General features: G+C 38.0%; 1 pseudogene; it reads left to right on the plus strand.

Moving 5' to 3' along the window:
• The window catches only part of LOC135510202 (serine/threonine-protein kinase DCLK2-like), a 42,437-nt pseudogene extending 20,162 nt beyond the window's left edge, over positions 1 to 22,275 (plus strand).
• The last annotated feature ends 749 nt before the right edge of the window (positions 22,276 to 23,024 follow it).

Raw genomic sequence — 23,024 nt, forward strand, 5'->3', positions numbered from 1 at the left:
CCCCTCTTCCCCCTCTCTCTCCTGTCATCCCCCTATCCTCTCCTCTTCCCCCCTCTCCTCTCCCCCTCTCTCTCTCTCTCTCTCTCCTGTCATTCCTCTCTCCTCTTTCCCCCTCTCCTCTCCCCTCTTCCCACTTTCCTCTCTCTCTCTCCTGTCATCCCTCTCCCCTCTTCCCCCCTAGCCTATCTCTCCTCATTCCCCCTGTCATCCCCCTCCTCTCTCCCCCTCATTCTCTCTCCTGTCATCCCCCTCTCCTCTCTCTCTCCTGTCATCATCCCTCTCCCTCTCTCTCTCTCTCTCTCCTGTCATCATCCCCTCCTCCTCTCTCTCTCTCTCTCTCTCCTGTCATCCCCCTCTCCTCTCTCTCTCCTGTCATCCCCCCTCTCCTCTCTCAATTCAATTCAATTTAAGGGGCTTTATTGGCATGGGAAACATATGTTAACATTGCCAAAGCAAATAAGGTAAACAATAAAAATTAACAGTAGACATCACACATACAGAAGTTTCAAAACAATAAAGACATTACAAATGTCATATTATATATATATATATATATATATACAGTGTTTTTACAATGTACAAATGGTAAAGGACACAAGATAAAATAAATAAGCATAGATATGGGTTGTATTTACAACGGTGTCTCTCTCTCTCTCTCTCTCCTGTCATCCCCCTCTCCTCTTCCCCCCTCTCCTCTCTCCTCTTCACCCCTCTCCTCTCTCCTCTTCCCCCTCTCCTCTCTCCTCTTCCCCCCTCTCCTCTCTCTCTCTCCTGTCATCCCTCTTCTCCCTCTCTCCTCCTTCATCCCCCTCTCCTCTTCCCCCTCTCCCTCTCCTCTCTCCTCTCTCTCTCCTGTCATCCCCCTCTCCTCTCTCCTCTTCCCCCCTCTTTTATCTCTTTCTCTCCTGTCATTCCCCCTCCTTCATTCCTTCTCTCTCTCTCTCCTCTTTCCCCCTCTCCCTCTCTCCAGATTTCTCCTCATCCTGCCTCGTCAGATGTGAACGGAGCAGCGAACCAGACAGATGATCTGAGCCCTGAAGGTAGACGTGTGTGTGTGTGTTTGTTAGGGTGTGTTTGTTAGGGTGTGTGTAGTGTGTGTGTGTTAGGGTGTGTGTGTTTTGTTAGGGTGTGTGTAGTGTGTGTGTTTGTTAGGGTGTGTGTAGTGTGTGTGTGTGTGTGTGTGTACAGGTTGGCACTGGCACATATGGTCATATCACGTTACTCCCACAATCCTCAGGACGTTTCACAGCATGGTTGTGTGTCCTCTGTTACCCCTGTCTCTCTCCTGTCTAGTGAATGGGAACAGGTCGGTCTCCTCCTCCATCATCAGTGACAAGTACAAGGTGGGGAAGATTATAGGAGACGGGAACTTCGCAGTTGTTAAGGATTGTATAGAGAGGTAGGTGCTAGATCACATTTACATTTACATTTAAGTCATTTAGCAGACGCTCTTATCCAGAGCGACTTACAAATTGATCACATCCCCATACGTCCCCAGTACACACACACACACACACACACACACACACACACTGGGTGTTTCTCAATATGCGTACTACCGTGCTTCGAGCATGCAAATTGGAGCACGCAACGGTCAGTGTATGAGTCCAAATCAAAGCATGTCAAATGGAACACTGAGGGCAGTTCTCAGATGAAATGGAACACTGAGGGCAGATCTCAGATGAAATGGAACACTGAGGGCAGTTCTCAGATGAAATGGAACACTGAGGGCAGATCTCAGATGAAATGGAACACTGAGGGCAGTTCTCAGATGAAATGGAACACTGAGGGCAGTTCTCAGATGAAATGGAACACTGAGGGCAGATCTCAGATGAAATGGAACACTGAGGGCAGTTCTCAGATGAAATGGAACACTGAGGGCAGTTCTCAGATGAAATGGAACACTGAGGGCAGTTCTCAGATGAAATGGAACACTGAGGGCAGTTCTCAGATGAAATGGAACACTGAGGGCAGTTCTCAGATGAAATGGAACACTTAGGGCAGATCTCAGATGCATACTTTGTTTGTACACACTTCGAAGCATATATCGATGCTTCTACTGAAATACTCCCAGACTTGTTGACGTAATGTGACGCACCCATGCAAACAACGGCAGCTGGTTTTGAGCTGAAGAGAGAGAAAATTAACTCCGACTTCGAAATGAAAAGTTGCCCAGTCACATCTCACATGTTGCCTGAATACAATATTGTACCTTAAAAACTTAAATAAATACATACCTTGCTAATGTTACAATGTTTAACTGCCTGGAATACCCACTGTCGTGTCGTAGATCACAGGCTAACTGACGAAAAGTATTGGTAGATAGCTAGCTACACACAAAGAATGTGTAGCTAATGTTGGCCATCTCCCTTGCATAACAACAGCCTTTTTTTACGTGTAAAACTAACTGGCTAGCAAGATTCATCTTTTTTTTAAAACCTTTATTTAACTAGACAAGTCAGTTAAGAACAAATTCTTATTTTCAATGACGGCCTAGGAACAGTGGGGTTAACTGCCTGTTCGGGAGCAGAACCACAGAGTTGAACCTTGTCAGCTCGGGGATTCGATCTTGCGACCTTTCGGTTACTAGTCCAACGCTCTAACCACTAGGCTACCATACCGCCTCTACACTCTAACCACTAGGCTACCATACCGCCTCTACACTCTAACCACTAGGCTACCATACCGCCTCTACACTCTAACCACTAGGCTACCATACCGCCTCTACACTCTAACCACTAGGCTACCCTGCCACCTCTACACTCTAACCACTAGGCTACCCTGCCACCTCTACACTCTAACCACTAGGCTACCATACCGCCTCTACACTCTAACCACTAGGCTACCATACCACCTCTACACTCTAACCACTAGGCTACCATACCACCTCTACACTCTAACCACTAGGCTACTCTACCACCTCTACACTCTAACCACTAGGCTACCCTGCCACCTCTATACTCTAACCACTAGGCTACCCTACCGCCTCTACACTCTAACCACTAGGCTACCATACCACCTCTACACTCTAACCACTAGGCTACCATACCGCCTCTACACTCTAACCACTAGGCTACCCTGCCACCTCTACATTCTAACCACTAGGCTACCCTGCCACCTCTACATTCTAACCACTAGGCTATCCTGCCGCCTCTACACTCTAACCACTAGGTTTCCTGCCGCCCCAATTAACATATATACAGCATAAGTCGGAAGTTTACATGAATTTAGGTTGGAGTCATTAAAATTCATTTTTCAACCAATCCACAAATTTCTTGGAAACAAACTATAGTTTTGGCAAGTCTGTTAGGACATCTACTTTGTCCTTGACACAAGTCATTTTCCAACAATTGTTTGTTTACAAACTAAATGAAACAAATGCAACAAAAATAGAACTGTTTGGCCATAATGACCATCGTTATGTTTGGAGGAAAAAGGGGGAGGCTTGCAAGCCGAAGAACACCATTCCAACCGTGAAGCACGGGGGTGGCAGCATCATGGTGTGGGGGTGTTTTGCTGCAGGAGGGACTGGTGCACTTCACAAAATAGTTGGTGTCATGAGGAGGAAAATTACGTGGATCTATTGAAGCAAAATCTCAAGACATCTGTCAGGAAGTTAAAGCTTGTTTACAAATGGGTCTTCCAAATGGACAATGACCCTAAGCATACTTCCAGTTGTGGCTAAATGGCTTAAGGACAACAAAGTCAAGGTATTGTAGTGGCCATCACAAAGCCCTGATCTTAATCCTAAAAAATATTTGTGGGCAGAACTGAAAAAGCATGTGTGAGCAAGGAGGCCTACAAACCTGACTCAGATACACCAGCTCTGTCAGGAGGAAGGAGGCCTACAAACCTGACTCAGTTCCACCAGCTCTGTCAGGAGGAAGGAGGCCTACAAACCTGACTCAGTTCCACCAGCTCTGACAGGAGGAATGGGCCAAAATTCACCCAACTTATTGTGGGAAGCTTGTGAAGGCTCCCTGAAACGTTTGACCCAAGTTAAACAATTTAAAGGCAAAGCTACCAAATACTAATTGAGTGTATGTAAACTTCTGACCCACTGGGAATGTGATGAAAGAAATAAAAGCTGAAATAAATCACTCTCTCTACTATTAATCTGACATTTCACATTCTTAAATAAAGTGTTGATCCTAACTGACCTAAAACAGGGATTTTTTTTACTAGGATTAAATGTCAGGAATTGTATAACAACTGAGTTTAAATGTATTTGGCTAAAGGTGTATGTAAACTTCCGACTTCAACTGTAGGTAGTTGATAATTATGAAGTAAAACGTGAGCATTTGCTTTATGTGGTTGTGTTGTTTTGTCTGTATTGGTCATTAATGCGGTAACAGAGTGCTTCTCAAATGGAACATTTTCTCCTCCTGTCCTCACTAGAGAACGTCCTCGGAGCGTGAGTGTGTGGAGCACAGTATTATGGATAATTCAGAAACATCCACTGTACTTGATTGATTGATTGATTGATCAACAGGTCGACTGGACAGGAGTTTGCTCTGAAGATTATCGACAAAGCTCGTTGCTGTGGGAAGGTACTGACTCAATTTATGTACTGTTCAGATTGATTGATTGACTGACTGACTGATTTATGTATTGATATACAGTACCAGTCAAAGGTTTGGACACACCTACTCATTCAAGGGTTTTTCTTTGTTTTTACTATTTTCTACATTGTAGAATAATAGTGAAGACATCAACACTATGAAATAACACATATGGAATCATTTAGTAACCAAAGAAGTGTTAAACAAATCAAAATATATTTCACATTCTTAAAAGTAGCCACCCTTTGCCTTGATGACAGCTTTGCACACTCTTGGCATTCTCTCAACCAGCTTCATGAGATAGTCACCTGGAATGTATTTCAATTAACAGCTGTGCCTTAATAAAAGTACATTTGTGGAATTTATTTCCTTCAGGATGGCTACTTTGAACAATTTGTTTAACACTTTTTTTGGTTACTAAATGATTCCATGCGTGTTATTTCATAGTGTTGATGTCTTCGCTATTATTCTACAATGTATAAAATAGTACAAATAAAGAACAACCCTTGAATGAGTAGGTGTGTCCTAACGTTTGACTGGTACTGTATATATTGATCAGGAGCACCTGATAGAGAACGAGGTGGCGGTGTTGAGGAGGGTCAGACACCCCAGCATTATACAGCTGATTGAGGTCGACGACACGCCCACAGAACTCTACCTGGTCATGGAATTGGTCAAGGTACGAAGCGTCTCTCCGCCTCCTTGTTTCGGTTCAAAAGTGGGCGGGGCTGGAAAAAATGTAACCCTTTCAAGTTCAACAGACAGAGTAATGGATGCAAAGACTGCCCATCCATGACATCAACAGTATGTTGTTTATCCTGTTTTGGGGCTGTACAGTGTTGGTTTACATTTACGTTGTGAACAAACATCAGAGTAAAACCAGGTTCTGATTGGGTGTGACCATTGGACCATTCTCGTGAGGCATTAAGGGATAATCGATGAGAGGCTATGTAAAATAATGAACGACGCGGAAGGTGTGTTTCCAACACGCTAGCGGATTGGCACTGTCCTTTCCACGGAGTTGCATTGTTTTCCAGAGAACGCCAAGAGCCCCAAGTTGATTATCCAGCTTATAACAAGAGCCCCAAGTTGATTATCTCGCTTATACCAAGAGCCCCAAGTTGATTAGCCAGCTTATACCAAGAGCCCCAAGTTGATTATCCAGCTCATACCAAGAGCCCCAAGTTGATTATCCAGCTCATACCAAGAGCCCCAAGTTGATTATCCAGCTCATACCAAGAGCCCCAAGTTGATTATCCAGCTCATACCAAGAGCCCCAAGTTGATTATCCAGCTCATACCAAGAGCCCCAAGTTGATTATCCAGCTCATACCAAGAGCCCCAAGTTGATTATCCAGCTCATACCAAGAGCCCCAAGTTGATTATCCAGCTCATACCAAGAGCCCCAAGTTGATTATCTCGCTTATACCAAGAGCCCCAAGTTGATTATCTCGCTTATACCAAGAGCCAGAGTTGATTATCCAGCTTATACCAAGGCTATAATTAAGCAATACGGCTTGAGGAGGTGTGGTATATGGCCAATACACCACGGCCAATTGCACAACACAATGCGGAGTGCCTGGACACGGCCCTTAGCCTTGGTCTATTGGCCATATACCACATAATTATATTATAGGGTAATTAAGGCACGCTCTAGAACGCCCATCTAGCCAATCAAGATCAAGTATTCAAAAACGCCATGGTATAATAAGTTATATCATTCATAGAATCAATGGGTACATATCATTCATAGAATCAATGGGTACATATCATTCATAGAATCAATGGGTACATATCATTCATAGAATCAATGGGTACATATCATTCATAGAATCAATGGGAACATATCATTCATAGAATCAATGGGTACATATCATTCATAGAATCAATGGGTACATATCATTCATAGAATCAATGGGTACATATCATTCATAGAATCAATGGGTACATATCATTCATAGAATCAATGGGTACATATCATTCATAGAATCAATGGGTACATATCATTCATAGAATCAATGGGTACATATCATTCATAGAATCAATGGGTACATATCATTCATAGAATCAATGGGTACATATCATTCATAGAATCAATGGGAACATATCATTCATAGAATCAATGGGAACATATCATTAATAGAATCAATGGGTACATATCATTCATAGAATCAATGGGAACATATCATTCATAGAATCAATGGGTACATATCATTCATAGAATCAATGGGTACATATCATTCATAGAATCAATGGGAACATATCATTCATAGAATCAATGGGAACATATCATTCATAGAATCAATGGGTACATATCATTCATAGAATCAATGGGTACATATCATTCATAGAATCAATGGGTACATATCATTCATAGAATCAATGGGTACATATCATTCATAGAATCAATGGGTACATATCATTCATAGAATCAATGGGTACATATCATTCATAGAATCAATGGGTACATATCATTCATAGAATCAATGGGAACATATCATTCATAGAATCAATGGGTACATATCATTCATAGAATCAATGGGTACATATCATTCATAGAATCAATGGGTACATATCATTCATAGAATCAATGGGAACATATCATTCATAGAATCAATGGGTACATATCATTCATAGAATCAATGGGTACATATCATTCATAGAATCAATGGGTACATATCATTCATAGAATCAATGGGAACATATCATTCATAGAATCAATGGGTACATATCATTCATAGAATCAATGGGTACATATCATTCATAGAATCAATGGGTACATATCATTCATAGAATCAATGGGTACATATCATTCATAGAATCAATGGGTACATATCATTCATAGAATCAATGGGTACATATCATTAATAGATTCAAACCGGTACATATCATTCATTTATACGTCCAGAAATGGTTTTAACAACTGCTGACCGGCCCTTTCAAAGCTACAGTACATGGTGTCATTGCTGGTCATTTGTTGCATCTAAAACACTGGTCTATGAATCTGAGGGTGCCCCGTCCCTCAGCTCAAGTCATGAATTATACCAAATATCATAGTAATTTGACGTGTGTCTGTGTGTTTGTTTGTATGTATGTGTGTGCGTCCATATGCTGACCTGTGTCTGTCGACGTTCTCTCTGCAGGGTGGAGATCTGTTTGACGCCATCACATGTTCTACTAAGTACACAGAGAGAGATGCCAGTGCCATGGTCTTCAACCTGGCCGGGGCTATTCAATACCTACACCGTATGGACATAGTCCACAGAGACATCAAGCCTGAAAACCTGCTGGTATAAAACCCTTACATACACACCTAGAACAGGAACAGGGTTGGAGTTAAAACCTACAGGAGGGTCTCTCTCCAGGAACAGGGTTGGAGTTAAATCCTCCAGGAGGGTCTCTCTCCAGTAACAGGGTTGGAGTTAAAACCTACAGGAGGGTCTCTCTCCAGGAACAGGGTTGGAGTTAAATCCTCCAGGAGGGTCTCTCTCCAGTAACAGGGTTGGAGTTAAAACCTACAGGAGGGTCTCTCTCAAAACCTCCAGGAGGGTTTCTCTCCAGGAACAGGGTTGGAGTTAAATGCTCCAGGAGGGTTTCTCTCCAGGAACAGGGTTGGAGTTAAAAACCTCTAGGAGGGTTTCTCTCCTGGAACAGCGTTATAGTTAAAACCTACAGGAGGGTTTATTTTACATTACACTTTAGTCATGTATATCAACCTATCACCGGTCTCCTTTCTTGACCTGTGACCTCCAGGTGTGTGAGTACCTGGATGGGACCAAGTCGTTGAAGCTGGGTGATTTTGGTCTGGCTACAGTCAGGGGGACCCCTTAACAGTCTGCGGAACACCCACATATGTAGCTCCAGAGATCTCTCCAGGATCAGGGTTGAGACTGGGTAAGAGGTGTGTGTGTGTGTGTGTGTGTGTCTCGGAGACCTGATAAGAGGAGTGTGTGTATGTGTGTGTCCACTTCTCTCAGCTCTTTCCTCACACCTAAAAAAAAAAACTCTCCTCTCGTCTGCAACTTTTCCACAGGTTGTTGCTGTTGTTGTTGTTGTTGTTGTTGTTGCTGTTCATAAAATAAGAATGTACTGATATACTTCACACCTTTTGTGAGTGTAGTTGTGATTTTATTTTCCACCTTCGTTGAATGAACGAACTGTAAGTCGTTCTGGATTAACCAATAGGAGACCGTGAATATGACGAGATCTCCCAGGATCCTTCAATTCAAAGTCCCATTAAACAGCTCTGTAAACGATGTCAAAATCGTCACTCGTCATTACTGCCGCTACGCATGGTGCTGTTGATCAGCTGACCTGTACTTGACAGTAATGGGGTCATTTTTATTGGAGGTGCAGAATAGGGATTTGGCGCATTCGCACTTGGTCAAAAACAATAGATCATTTTTATTTCGACGTTTGTGGAAGTACATACCATGATCCTGCAGCAGCACCAGGACAGGTCGGCCCGATCCAGCGTCACGACCGGTCGGACCGATCCAGCGTCACGACCGGTCAGCCCGATCCAGCATCATGACGGATCGGCCCGATCCAGCGTCACGACGGGGCGGACCGATCCAGCGTCACGACCGGCGTCACGGCCGATCCAGCGTCACGACCGGTCGGCCCGATCCAGCATCACGACGGATCGGCCCGATCCAGCATCACGACGGGGCGGACCGATCCAGCATCACGACGGGTCGGACCGATCCAGCATCACGACGGGTCGGACCGATCCAGCATCACAACCGGTCGGACCGATCCAGCAGCACCACGGGTCGGCCCTATCCAGCATCACGACGGGTCGGCCCGATCCAGCATCACGACCGGTCGGACCGATCCAGCAGCACCACGGGTCGGCCCTATCCAGCATCACGACGGGTTGGACCGATCCAGCAGCACCACGGGTCGGCCCTATCCAGCATCACGACCGGTCGGCCCGATCCAGCAGCACCACGGGTCGGCCCTATCCAGCATCACGACCGGTCGGCCCGATCCAGCAGCACCACGGGTCGGCCCAATCCAGCAGCACCATACGTAATGGCAGTGATGAAGATGGTTGCTCTGAGAAACTCCATATTGTGGGGAGTACCGAACGTATTTTCACATTATAACGTTTTGCAGAGCTGTGGTTTACTGGGGCTTCGAATTGAAGGATCCTGGGAGGTATCGTCCAATTGAATTGTCTTCTCAAGCCCAGGTACTGATTCAGATAAAACCATCTTCTATGTGACCAAAAGGTAGAATAATGAGGTTGTCAACTTCCCTGTGTGTGTTGCTAGGTACGGTCTGAAGGTGGATATCTGGGCTGCAGGTGTTATCACCTACATTCTATTGTGTGGGTTCCCTCCGTTCCGCAGGTGAGTTCCAGTACGTTCACCTGTACGTTCACCAGTACGTTCACCTGTACGTTCACCAGTACGTTCACCTGTACGTTCACCTGTACGTTCACCTGTACGTTCACCAGTACGTTCACCTGTACGTTCACCTGTACGTTCACCAGTACGTTCACCTGTACGTTCACCAGTACGTTCACCTGTACGTTCACCTGTACGTTCACCTGTACGTTCCCCTGTACGTTCACCAGTACGTTCACCAGTACGTTCACCTGTACGTTCACCAGTACGTTCACCAGTACGTTCACCAGTACGTTCACCAGTACGTTCACCTGTACGTTCACCAGTACGTTCACCTGTACGTTCACCAGTACGTTCACCAGTACGTTCACCAGTACGTTCACCAGTACGTTCACCTGTACGCTCACCTGTACGTTCACCTGTACTTTCACCTGTACGTTCACCAGTACGTTCACCAGTACGTTCACTGGTTTAAACAATAGGACCCAGTATACTCAGTTTCACTCCTCTCCTACAGTGAGAATAACATCCAGGAGGAGCTGTTTGACCAGATACTCAGGGGGAAGCTGGAATTCCCTTCCCCAGACTGGGACACAGTCAGCCTGCCGGCCAAGGTAGGAGCCTGGGGGTTGGAGAGAGATGGTATAACAGTAGATGGTATAACAGTAGAGAGATGGTATAACAGTAGATGGTATAACAGTAGATAGATGGTATAACAGTAGAGAGATGGTATAACAGTAGATAGATGGTATAACAGTAGAGATGGAGTAGATGGTATAACAGTAGATGGTATAACAGTAGATGGTATAACAGTAGATAGATGGTATAACAGTAGATAGATGGTATAACAGTAGATAGATGGTATAACAGTAGATAGATGGTATAACAGTAGATAGATGGATGGTATAACATTAGATAGATGGTATAACAGTAGATAGATGGTATAACAGTAGATAGATGGTATAACAGTAGATAGATGGTATAACAGTAGAGATAGATGGTATAACAGTAGATAGATGGTATAACAGTAGATAGATGGTATAACAGTAGATAGATGGTATAACAGTAGATAGATGGTATAACAGTAGATAGATGGTATAACAGTAGATAGATGGTATAACAGTAGATAGATGGTATAACATTAGATAGATGGTATAACAGTAGATAGATGGTATAACAGTAGATAGATGGTATAACAGTAGATAGATGGTATAACAGTAGATAGATGGTATAACATTAGATAGATGGTATAACAGTAGATAGATGGTATAACAGTAGATAGATGGTATAACAGTAGATAGATGGTATAACAGTAGATGGTATAACAGTAGATAGATGGTATAACAGTAGATAGATGGTATAACAGTAGATAGATGGTATAACATTAGATAGATGGTATAACAGTAGATAGATGGTATAACAGTAGATAGATGGTATAACAGTAGATAGATGGTATAAGAGTAGATAGATGGTATAACAGTAGATAGATGGTATAACATTAGATAGATGGTATAACAGTAGATAGATGGTATAACAGTAGATAGATGGTATAACAGTAGATAGATGGTATAACAGATATAACATTAGATAGATGGTATAACAGTAGATAGATGGTATAACAGTAGATAGATGGTATAACAGTAGATAGATGGTATAACAGTAGTATAACAGTAGATAGATGGTATAACAGTAGATAGATGGTATAACAGTAGATAGATGGTATAACAGTAGATAGATGGTATAACAGTAGATAGATGGTATAACAGTAGATAGATGGTATAACAGTATAGAGTATAACATAGATGGTATAACAGTAGATAGATGGTATAACATTAGATGGTATAACAGTAGATAGATGGTATAACAGTAGATAGATGGTATAACAGTAGATAGATGGTATAACAGTAGATGGTATAACAGTAGATAGATGGTATAACAGTAGATGGTATAACAGTAGATAGATGGTATAACAGTAGATAGATGGTATAACAGTAGATAGATGGTATAACAGTAGATAGATGGTATAACAGTAGATATAACAGTAGATGGTATAACAGTAGAGAGATGGTATAACAGTAGAGAGATGGTATAACAGTAGAGAGATGGTATAACAGTAGATGGTATAACAGTAGATAGATGGTATAACAGTAGATAGATGGTATAACAGTAGATAGATGGTATAACAGTAGATAGATGGTATAACAGTATGGTATAACATAGATGGTATAACAGTAGATAGATGGTATAACATTAGATGGTATAACATTAGATAGATGGTATAACAGTAGATGGTATAACAGTAGATAGATGGTATAACATTAGATGGTATAACAGTAGATAGATAGTATAACAGTAGATAGTATAACAGTAGATGGTATAACAGTAGATAGATGGTATAACAGTAGATGGTATAACAGTAGATAGATGGTATAACAGTAGATAGATGGTATAACATTAGATAGATGGTATAACAGTAGATAGATGGTATAACAGTAGATAGATGGTATAACATTAGATAGATGGTATAACAGTAGATAGATGGTATAACATTAGAGGGTATAACAGTAGATAGATGGTATAACATTAGATAGATGGTATAACATTAGATAGATGGTATAACATTAGATGGTATAACAGTAGATAGATGGTATAACATTAGATGGTATAACAGTAGATAGATGGTATAACATTAGATGGTATAACATTAGATGGTATAACATTAGATAGATGGTATAACATTAGATGGTATAACAGTAGATAGATGGTATAACATTAGATGGTATAACATTAGATGGTATAACAGTAGATGGTATAACAGTAGATAGATGGTATAACAGTAGATGGTATAACAGTAGATAGATGGTATAACATTAGATGGTATAACAGTAGATAGATGGTATAACAGTAGATAGATGGTATAACAGTAGATAGATGGTATAACAGTAGATGGTATAACAGTAGATAGATGGTATGGTATAACATGGTATAGGTAGATGGTATAACAGTAGATAGATGGTATAACAGTAGATAGATGGTATAACAGTAGATGGTATAACAGTAGATAGATGGTATAACAGTAGATGGTATAACAGTAGATAGATGGTATAACAGTAGATAGATGGTATAACAGTAGATAGATGGTATAACAGTAGATGGTATAACAGTAGATGGTATAACAGTAGATAGATGGTATAACAGTAGATAGATGGTATAACATGGTATAAGATAGATGGTATAACAGTAGATAGATGGTATAACAGATACATTAGATGGGTATAACATTAGATGGTATAACAGTAGATAGATGGTATAACAGTAGATGGTATAACAGTAGATAGATGGTATAACATTAGATGGTATAACAGTAGATAGATGGTATAACAGTAGATAGATGGTATAACAGTAGATAGATGGTATAACAGTAGATAGATGGTATAACATTAGATGGTATAACAGTAGATAGATGGTATAACAGTAGATGGTATAACAGTAGATAGATGGTATAACATTATATGGTATAACAGTAGATGGATGGTATAACAGTAGATAGATGGTATAACATTAGATGGTATAACATTAGATGGTATAACATTAGATAGATGGTATAACAGTAGATAGATGGTATAACATAGATGGTATAACAGTAGATAGATGGTATAACAGTAGATGGTATAACAGTAGATAGATGGTATAATAGATGGATAGATGGTAGATAGATGGTATAACATTAGATAGATGGGTAGATGGTATAACAGTAGATAGATGGTATAACAGTAGATAGATGGTATAGATGGTATAACAGTAGATAGATGGTATAACAGATAGATGGTATAACAGTAGATAGATGGTATAACAGTAGATAGATGGTATAACAGTAGATAGATGGTATAACAGTAGATAGATGGTATAACAGTAGATAGATGGTATAACAGTAGATAGATGGTATAACAGTAGATAGATGGTATAACATTAGATGGTATAACAGTAGATAGATGGTATAACAGTAGATAGATGGTATAACAGTAGATATATGGTATAACAGTAGATAGATGGTATAACAGTAGATAGATGGTATAACAGTAGATGGTATAACAGTAGATAGATGGTATAACAGTAGATAGATGGTATAACAGTAGATAGATGGTATAACAGTAGATAGATGGTATAACAGTAGAGAGATGGTATAACAGTAGATGGTATAACAGTAGATAGATGGTATAACATTAGATAGATGGTATAACAGTAGTAGATAGATGGTATAACAGTAGATAGATGGTATAACAGTAGATAGATGGTATAACAGTAGTAGATGGTATAACAGTAGATAGATGGTATAACAGTAGATAGATGGTATAACAGTAGATAGATGGTATAACAGTAGATAGATGGTATAACAGTAGATAGATGGTATAACAGCAGATAGATGGTATAACAGTAGATAGATGGTATAACAGTAGATAGATGGTATAACAGTAGATAGATGGTATAACAGTAGATAGATGGTATAACAGTAGAGAGATGGTATAACAGTAGATGGTATAACAGTAGATAGATGGTATAACAGTAGATAGATGGTATAACAGTAGATAGATGGTATAACAGTAGATAGATGGTATAACAGTAGATAGATGGTATAACAGTAGATAGATGGTATAACAGTAGATAGATGGTATAACAGTAGATAGATGGTATAACATTAGATGGTATAACAGTAGATGGTATAACAGCAGATAGATGGTATAACAGTAGATAGATGGTATAACATTAGATGGTATAACAGTAGATAGATGGTATAACAGTAGATAGATGGTATAACAGTAGATAGATGGTATAACAGTAGATAGATGGTATAACAGTAGATAGATGGTATAACAGTAGATGGTATAACATTAGATAGATGGTATAACAGTAGATAGATGGTATAACAGTAGATAGATGGTATAACATTAGATGGTATAACAGTAGATAGATGGTATAACAGTAGATAGATGGTATAACAGTAGATAGATGGTATAACATTAGATGGTATAACATTAGATAGATGGTATAACAGTAGATGGTATAACAGTAGATAGATGGTATAACATTAGATGGTATAACAGTAGATAGATGGTATAACAGTAGATAGATGGTATAACAGTAGATGGTATAACATTAGATAGATGGTATAACATTAGATAGATGGTATAACATTAGATGGTATAACATTAGATAGATGGTATAACAGTAGATAGATGGTATAACAGTAGAGTAGATGGTATAACAGTAGATGGTATAACAGTAGATAGATGGTATAACAGTAGATAGATGGTATAACAGTAGATAGATGGTATAACAGTAGATGGTATAACAGTAGATAGATGGTATAACAGTAGTAGAGATAACAGTAGATGGATGGTATAACAGTAGATAGATGGTATAACAGTAGATAGATGGTATAACAGTAGATAGATGGTATAACAGATAGATGGTAGATAGATAGATGGTATAACATTAGTATAACATTAGATAGATGGTATAACAGTAGATAGATTAGATGGTATAACAGTAGATAGATGGTATAACAGTAGATAGATGGTATAACAGTAGATAGATGGTATAACAGTAGATAGATGGTATAACAGTAGATAGATGGTATAACAGTAGATAGAGATAGATGGTATAACAGTAGATAGATGGTATAACAGTAGATGGTATAACAGTAGATAGATGGTATAACAGTAGATAGATGGTATAACAGTAGATAGATGGTATAACAGTAGATAGATGGTATAACAGTAGATTAGATAGATGGTATAACAGTAGATAGATGGTATAACAGTAGATAGATGGTATAACATTAGATAGATGGTATAACAGTAGATAGATGGTATAACAGTAGATAGATGGTATAACAGTAGATAGATGGTATAACATTAGATGGTATAACATAGATGGTATAACATTAGATAGATGGTATAACATAGATAGATGGTATAACAGTAGATAGATGGTATAACAGTAGATAGATGGTATAACAGTAGATAGATGGTATTAGATAGATGGTATAACAGTAGATGGATAGATGGTATAACAGTAGATAGATGGTATAACAGTAGATAGATGGTATAACAGATAGAGATAGATGGTATAACAGTAGATAGATGGTATAACAGTAGATGGTATAACAGTAGATAGATGGTATAACAGTAGATAGATGGTATAACAGTAGATGGTATAACAGTAGATGGTATAACAGTAGATAGATGGTATAACAGTAGATAGATGGTATAACAGTAGATAGATGGTATAACAGTAGATAGATGGTATAACAGTAGATAGATGGTATAACAGTAGATAGATGGTATAACAGTAGATAGATGGTATAACAGTAGATAGATGGTATAACAGTAGATAGATGGTATAACATTAGATGGTATAACAGTAGAGTAGATAGATGGTATAACAGTAGATAGATGGTATAACAGTAGATAGATGGTATAACAGTAGATAGATGGTATAACAGTAGATAGATGGTATAACAGTAGATAGATGGTATAACATAGATGGTATAACAGTATAGATAGATGGTATAACAGTAGATAGATGGTATAACAGTAGATAGATGGTATAACAGTAGATAGATGGTATAACAGTAGATAGATGGTATAACATTAGATAGATGGTATAACATTAGATAGATGGTATAACAGTAGATAGATGGTATAACAGTAGATAGATGGTATAACAGTAGATAGATGGTATAAGATAGATGGTATAAGAGTATAGATAGATGGTATAACAGTAGATAGATGGAGTAGATGGTATAAGTAGATAGAGTAGATAGATGGTATAACAGTAGATAGATGGTATAACATTATAGATGGTATAACAGTAGATAGATGGTATAACAGTAGATAGATGGTATAACAGTAGATGGTATAACAGTAGAGATGGTATAACAGTAGATGGTATAACAGTAGATAGATGGTATAACAGTAGAGAGATGGTATAACAGTAGATAGATGGTATAACAGTAGATAGATGGTATAACAGTAGATAGATGGTATAACATTAGATAGATGGTATAACAGTAGATAGATGGTATAACAGTAGATAGATGGTATAACAGTAGATAGATGGTATAACAGTAGATAGATGGTATAACAGTAGATAGATGGTATAACAGTAGATAGATGGTATAACAGTAGATAGATGGTATAACAGTAGATAGATGGTATAACAGTAGATAGATGGTATAACAGTAGATAGATGGTATAACAGTAGATAGATGGTATAACAGTAGATAGATGGTATAACAGTAGATAGATGGTATAACAGTAGATAGAGTAGATAGATGGTATAACAGTAGAGAGATGGTATAACAGTAGATAGATGGTATAACAGTAGATGGTATAACAGTAGATAGATGGTATAACAGTAGATAGATGGTATAACAGTAGATAGATGGTATAACAGTAGATAGATGGTATAACAGTAGATAGATGGTATAACAGATAGATGGTATAACAGTAGATGGTATAACAGTAGTAGATGGTATAACAGTAGATAGATGGTATAACAGTAGATAGATGGTATAACAGTAGATAGATGGTATAACAGTAGATAGATGGTATAACATGGTATAACAGTAGATAGATGGTATAACAGTAGATAGATGGTATAACAGTAGATAGATGGTATAACAGTAGAGAGATGGTATAACAGTAGATGGTATAACAGTAGATAGATGGTATAACAGTAGATGGTATAACAGTAGATAGATGGTATAACAGTAGATAGATGGTATAACAGTAGATAGATGGTATAACAGTAGATAGATGGTATAACAGTAGATGGTATAACAGTAGATAGATGGTATAACATTAGATGGTATAACATTAGATAGATGGTATAACATTAGATAGATGGTATAACAGTAGATAGATGGTATAACAGTAGATAGATGGTATAACATTAGATGGTATAACAGTAGATAGATGGATAGATGGTATAACAGTAGATAGATGGTATAACATTAGATAGATGGTATAACAGTAGATAGATGGTATAACAGTAGATAGATGGTATAACATTAGATGGTATAACATTAGATAGATGGTATAACAGTAGATAGATGGTATAACATTAGATAGATGGTATAACAGTAGATAGATGGTATAACAGTAGATAGATGGTATAACAGTAGATAGATGGTATAACAGTAGATGGTATAACATTAGATAGATGGTATAACAGTAGATAGATGGTATAACAGTAGATAGATGGTATAACAGTAGATAGATGGTATAACAGTAGATAGATGGTATAACAGTAGATAGATGGTATAACAGTAGATGGTATAACAGTAGATAGATGGTATAACAGTAGATAGATGGTATAACATTAGTAGATGGTATAACATAGATGGTATAACAGTAGATAGATGGTATAACAGTAGATAGATGGTATAACAGTAGATAGATGGTATAACAGTAGATAGATGGTATAACAGTAGATAGATGGTATAACAGTAGATAGATGGTATAACAGTAGATAGATGGTATAACATTAGATAGATGGTATAACAGTAGATAGATGGTATAACAGTAGATAGATGGTATAACATTAGATAGATGGTATAACAGTAGATAGATGGTATAACAGCAGATAGATGGTATAACAGTAGATGGTATAACATTAGATGGTATAACAGTAGATAGATGGTATAACAGTAGATAGATGGTATAACAGTAGATAGATGGTATAACATTAGATAGATGGTATAACAGTAGATAGATGGTATAACAGTAGATAGATGGTATAACAGTAGATAGATGGTATAACAGTAGATGGTATAACAGTAGATAGATGGTATAACAGTAGATAGATGGTATAACAGTAGATAGATGGTATAACAGTAGATAGATGGTATAACAGTAGATAGATGGTATAACATTAGATAGATGGTATAACAGTAGATAGATGGTATAACAGTAGATAGATGGTATAACAGTAGATAGATAGATGGTATAACAGTAGATAGATGGTATAACAGTAGATGGTATAACAGTAGATAGATGGTATAACAGTAGATAGATGGTATAACAGTAGATAGATGGTATAAGAGTAGATAGATGGTATAACATTAGATAGATGGTATAACAGCAGATAGATGGTATAACAGTAGATAGATGGTATAACAGTAGATAGATGGTATAAGAGTAGATAGATGGTATAACATTAGATAGATGGTATAACAGCAGATAGATGGTATAACAGTAGATAGATGGTATAACAGTAGATAGATGGTATAAGAGTAGATAGATGGTATAACAGTAGATAGATGGTATAACAGTAGATGGTATAACAGTAGATAGATGGTATAACAGTAGATAGATGGTATAACAGTAGATAGATGGTATAACAGTAGATAGATGGTATAACATTAGATGGTATAACATTAGATAGATGGTATAACAGTAGATGGTATAACAGTAGATAGATGGTATAACAGTAGATGGTATAACAGTAGATAGATGGTATAACATTAGATGGTATAACATTAGATAGATGGTATAACAGTAGATGGTATAACAGTAGATAGATGGTATAACATTAGATGGTATAACAGTAGATAGATGGTATAACATTAGATAGATGGTATAACAGTAGATGGTATAACAGTAGATAGATGGTATAACATTAGATGGTATAACAGTAGATAGATGGTATAACAGTAGATAGATAGTATAACAGTAGATAGTATAACAGTAGATGGTATAACAGTAGATAGATGGTATAACAGTAGATGGTATAACAGTAGATAGATGGTATAACATTAGATAGATGGTATAACAGTAGATAGATGGTATAACAGTAGATAGATGGTATAACATTAGATAGATGGTATAACATTAGATGGTATAACAGTAGATAGATGGTATAACATTAGATGGTATAACATTAGATGGTATAACATTAGATAGATGGTATAACATTAGATGGTATAACATTAGATGGTATAACATTAGATAGATGGTATAACAGTAGATGGTATAACAGTAGATAGATGGTATAACAGTAGATGGTATAACAGTAGATAGATGGTATAACAGTAGATAGATGGTATAACATTAGATGGTATAACAGTAGATAGATGGTATAACAGTAGATATATGGTATAACAGTAGATGGTATAACAGTAGATAGATGGTATAACATTAGATGGTATAACAGTAGATAGATGGTATAACATTAGATAGATGGTATAACAGTAGATAGATGGTATAACATTAGATAGATGGTATAACATTAGATAGATGGTATAACAGTAGATTGTGTAACAGTAGATAGATGGTATAACAGTAGATAGATGGTATAACAGTAGATGGTATAACAGTAGATAGATGGTATAACATTAGATAGATGGTATAACAGTAGATGGTATAACAGTAGATGGTATAACATTAGATAGATGGTATAACAGTAGATGGTATAACAGTAGATGGTATAACATTAGATAGATGGTATAACATTAGATAGATGGTATAACAGTAGATAGATGGTATAACATTAGATAGATGGTATAACAGTCGATAGATGGTATAACATTAGATAGATGGTATAACAGTAGATGGTATAACAGTAGATAGATGGTATAACAGTAGATAGATGGTATAACAGTAGATAGATGGTATAACAGTAGATGGTATAACAGTAGATAGATGGTATAACAGTAGATAGATGGTATAACAGTAGATAGATGGTATAACAGTAGATAGATGGTATAACAGTAGATGGTATAACAGTAGATAGATGGTATAACAGTAGATAGATGGTATAACAGTAGATAGATGGTATAACAGTAGATAGATGGTATAACAGTAGATAGATGGTATAACAGTAGATAGATGGTATAACAGTAGATGGTATAACAGTATAAAGATGGTATAACAGTAGATAGATGGTATAACAGTAGATAGATGGTACAACAGTAGATAGATGGTATAACAGTAGATGGTGTAACAGTAGATAGATGTTATAACATTAGATGGTATAACAGTAGAGAGATGGTATAACATTAGATGGTATAACAGTAGATGGTATAACAGTAGATAGATGGTATAACAGTAGATAGATGGTATAACATTAGATAGATGGTATAACATTAGATGGTATAACAGTAGATAGATGGTATAACATTAGATGGATAGATGGTATAACATTAGATGATGGTATAACAGTAGGTAGATGGTATAACAGTAGATGGTATAACAGTAGATAGATGGTATAACATTAGATAGATGGTACAACAGTAGATAGATGGTATAACAGTAGATAGATGGTATAACAGTAGATGGTATAACAGTAGATAGATGGTATAACAGTAGATAGATGGTATAACAGTAGATAGATGGTATAACAGTAGATGGAATAGAAATATTCGCAGTTCAGTAATTGCCCTTGAAAACATAGATTCTGCGTTGCATACTGACTGTCACATGTCGTCTTTCCTAGATGCTGATTGGTCAGATGCTGCAGGTGAACGCGGACATTCGTTATTCAGCAGAGGAGGTTCTCTCACACCCCTGGGTTACGGTAGGCCTCCACACACACACACACGTCACCTACACACTGACCGACAAACTCCACAACGTCCTCTACCCTCATCTGAATAAGCGTGTGTGTGTGTGTGTGTGTTTGCAGGACGAGGCCACTCTGGAGGGCAGAAACGTGAACACAGAGACATTATCTTCAGCTACGGTGACCCCTGACCTTCCAGTGACCCCTACAACCCCGACCTTTGAACCTATGACCCCGGCAGCACAGAGTAGCCCCGTCGACAACAACACTACTAATCCCAACACTAAATCTGTTATCTGAGGACACATCCCATTTCATCCCCTAGGCCCTGGGATGGGCAACTTTGATGGGGGTGGGAGCCACCAACAATCTGAACTCATCACGAGGGGCAGCGGTGGCGGAGTGAAGATTTAGCAATTTTATAACTCATTTCCTGCAATTCTACACATTTTGCCATGTGGGTGGAGAGAAATGTTTGCCGTTTTTAATATGATATCTGAATGAGAGTGAGTGGGAGCCCATGATTAGACCCTGATTCCTACCAGTTTAGACAGCTGGCTAGACTAATTAACATAATTACACCATGATTCCTACCAGTTTAGATAGCTGGCTAGACTAATTAACATAATTAGACCATGATTCCTACCAGTTTAGATAGCTGGCTAGACTAATTAACATAATTAGACCATGATTCCTACCAGTTTAAATAGCTGGCTAGACTAATTAACATAATTACACCATGATTCCTACCAGTTTAGATAGCTGGCTAAACGAATTAACATAATTACACCATGATTCCTACCAGTTTAGATAGCTGGCTAAACGAATTAACATAATTACACCATAATTCCTACCAGTTTAGATAGCTGGCTAGACTAATTAACATAATTACACCATGATCCCTACCAGTTTAGATAGCTGGCTAGACTAATTAACATAATTACACCATGATTCCTACCAGTTTAGATAGCTGGCTAGACTAATTAACATAATTACACCATAATTCCTACCAGTTTAGATAGCTGGCTAGACTAATTAACATAATTACACCATGATTCCTACCAGATTAGACAGCTGGCTAGACTAATTAACATAATTACACCATGATTCCTACCAGTTTAGATAGCTGAATAGACTCATTAACATAATTACACCATAATTCCTACCAGTTTAGATAGCTGGCTAGACTAATTAACATAATTACACCATGATTCCTACCAGTTTAGATAGCTGGCTAAACGAATTAACATAATTACACCATGATTCCTACCAGTTTAGACAGCTGGCTAGACTAATTAACATAATTACACCATGATTCCTACCAGTTTAGATAGCTGGCTAGACTAATTAACATAATTAGACCATGATTCCTACCAGTTTAGATAGCTGGCTAGACTAATTAACATAATTACACCATGATTCCTACCAGTTTAGATAGCTGGCTAAACGAATTAACATAATTACACCATAATTCCTACCAGTTTAGATAGCTGGCTAGACTAATTAACATAATTACACCATGATTCCTACCAGTTTAGATAGCT

The sequence above is a fragment of the Oncorhynchus masou genome, chromosome 23, assembly GCF_036934945.1.
Source record: "Oncorhynchus masou masou isolate Uvic2021 chromosome 23, UVic_Omas_1.1, whole genome shotgun sequence".
Classification (NCBI taxonomy): Eukaryota; Metazoa; Chordata; class Actinopteri; order Salmoniformes; family Salmonidae; genus Oncorhynchus; species Oncorhynchus masou.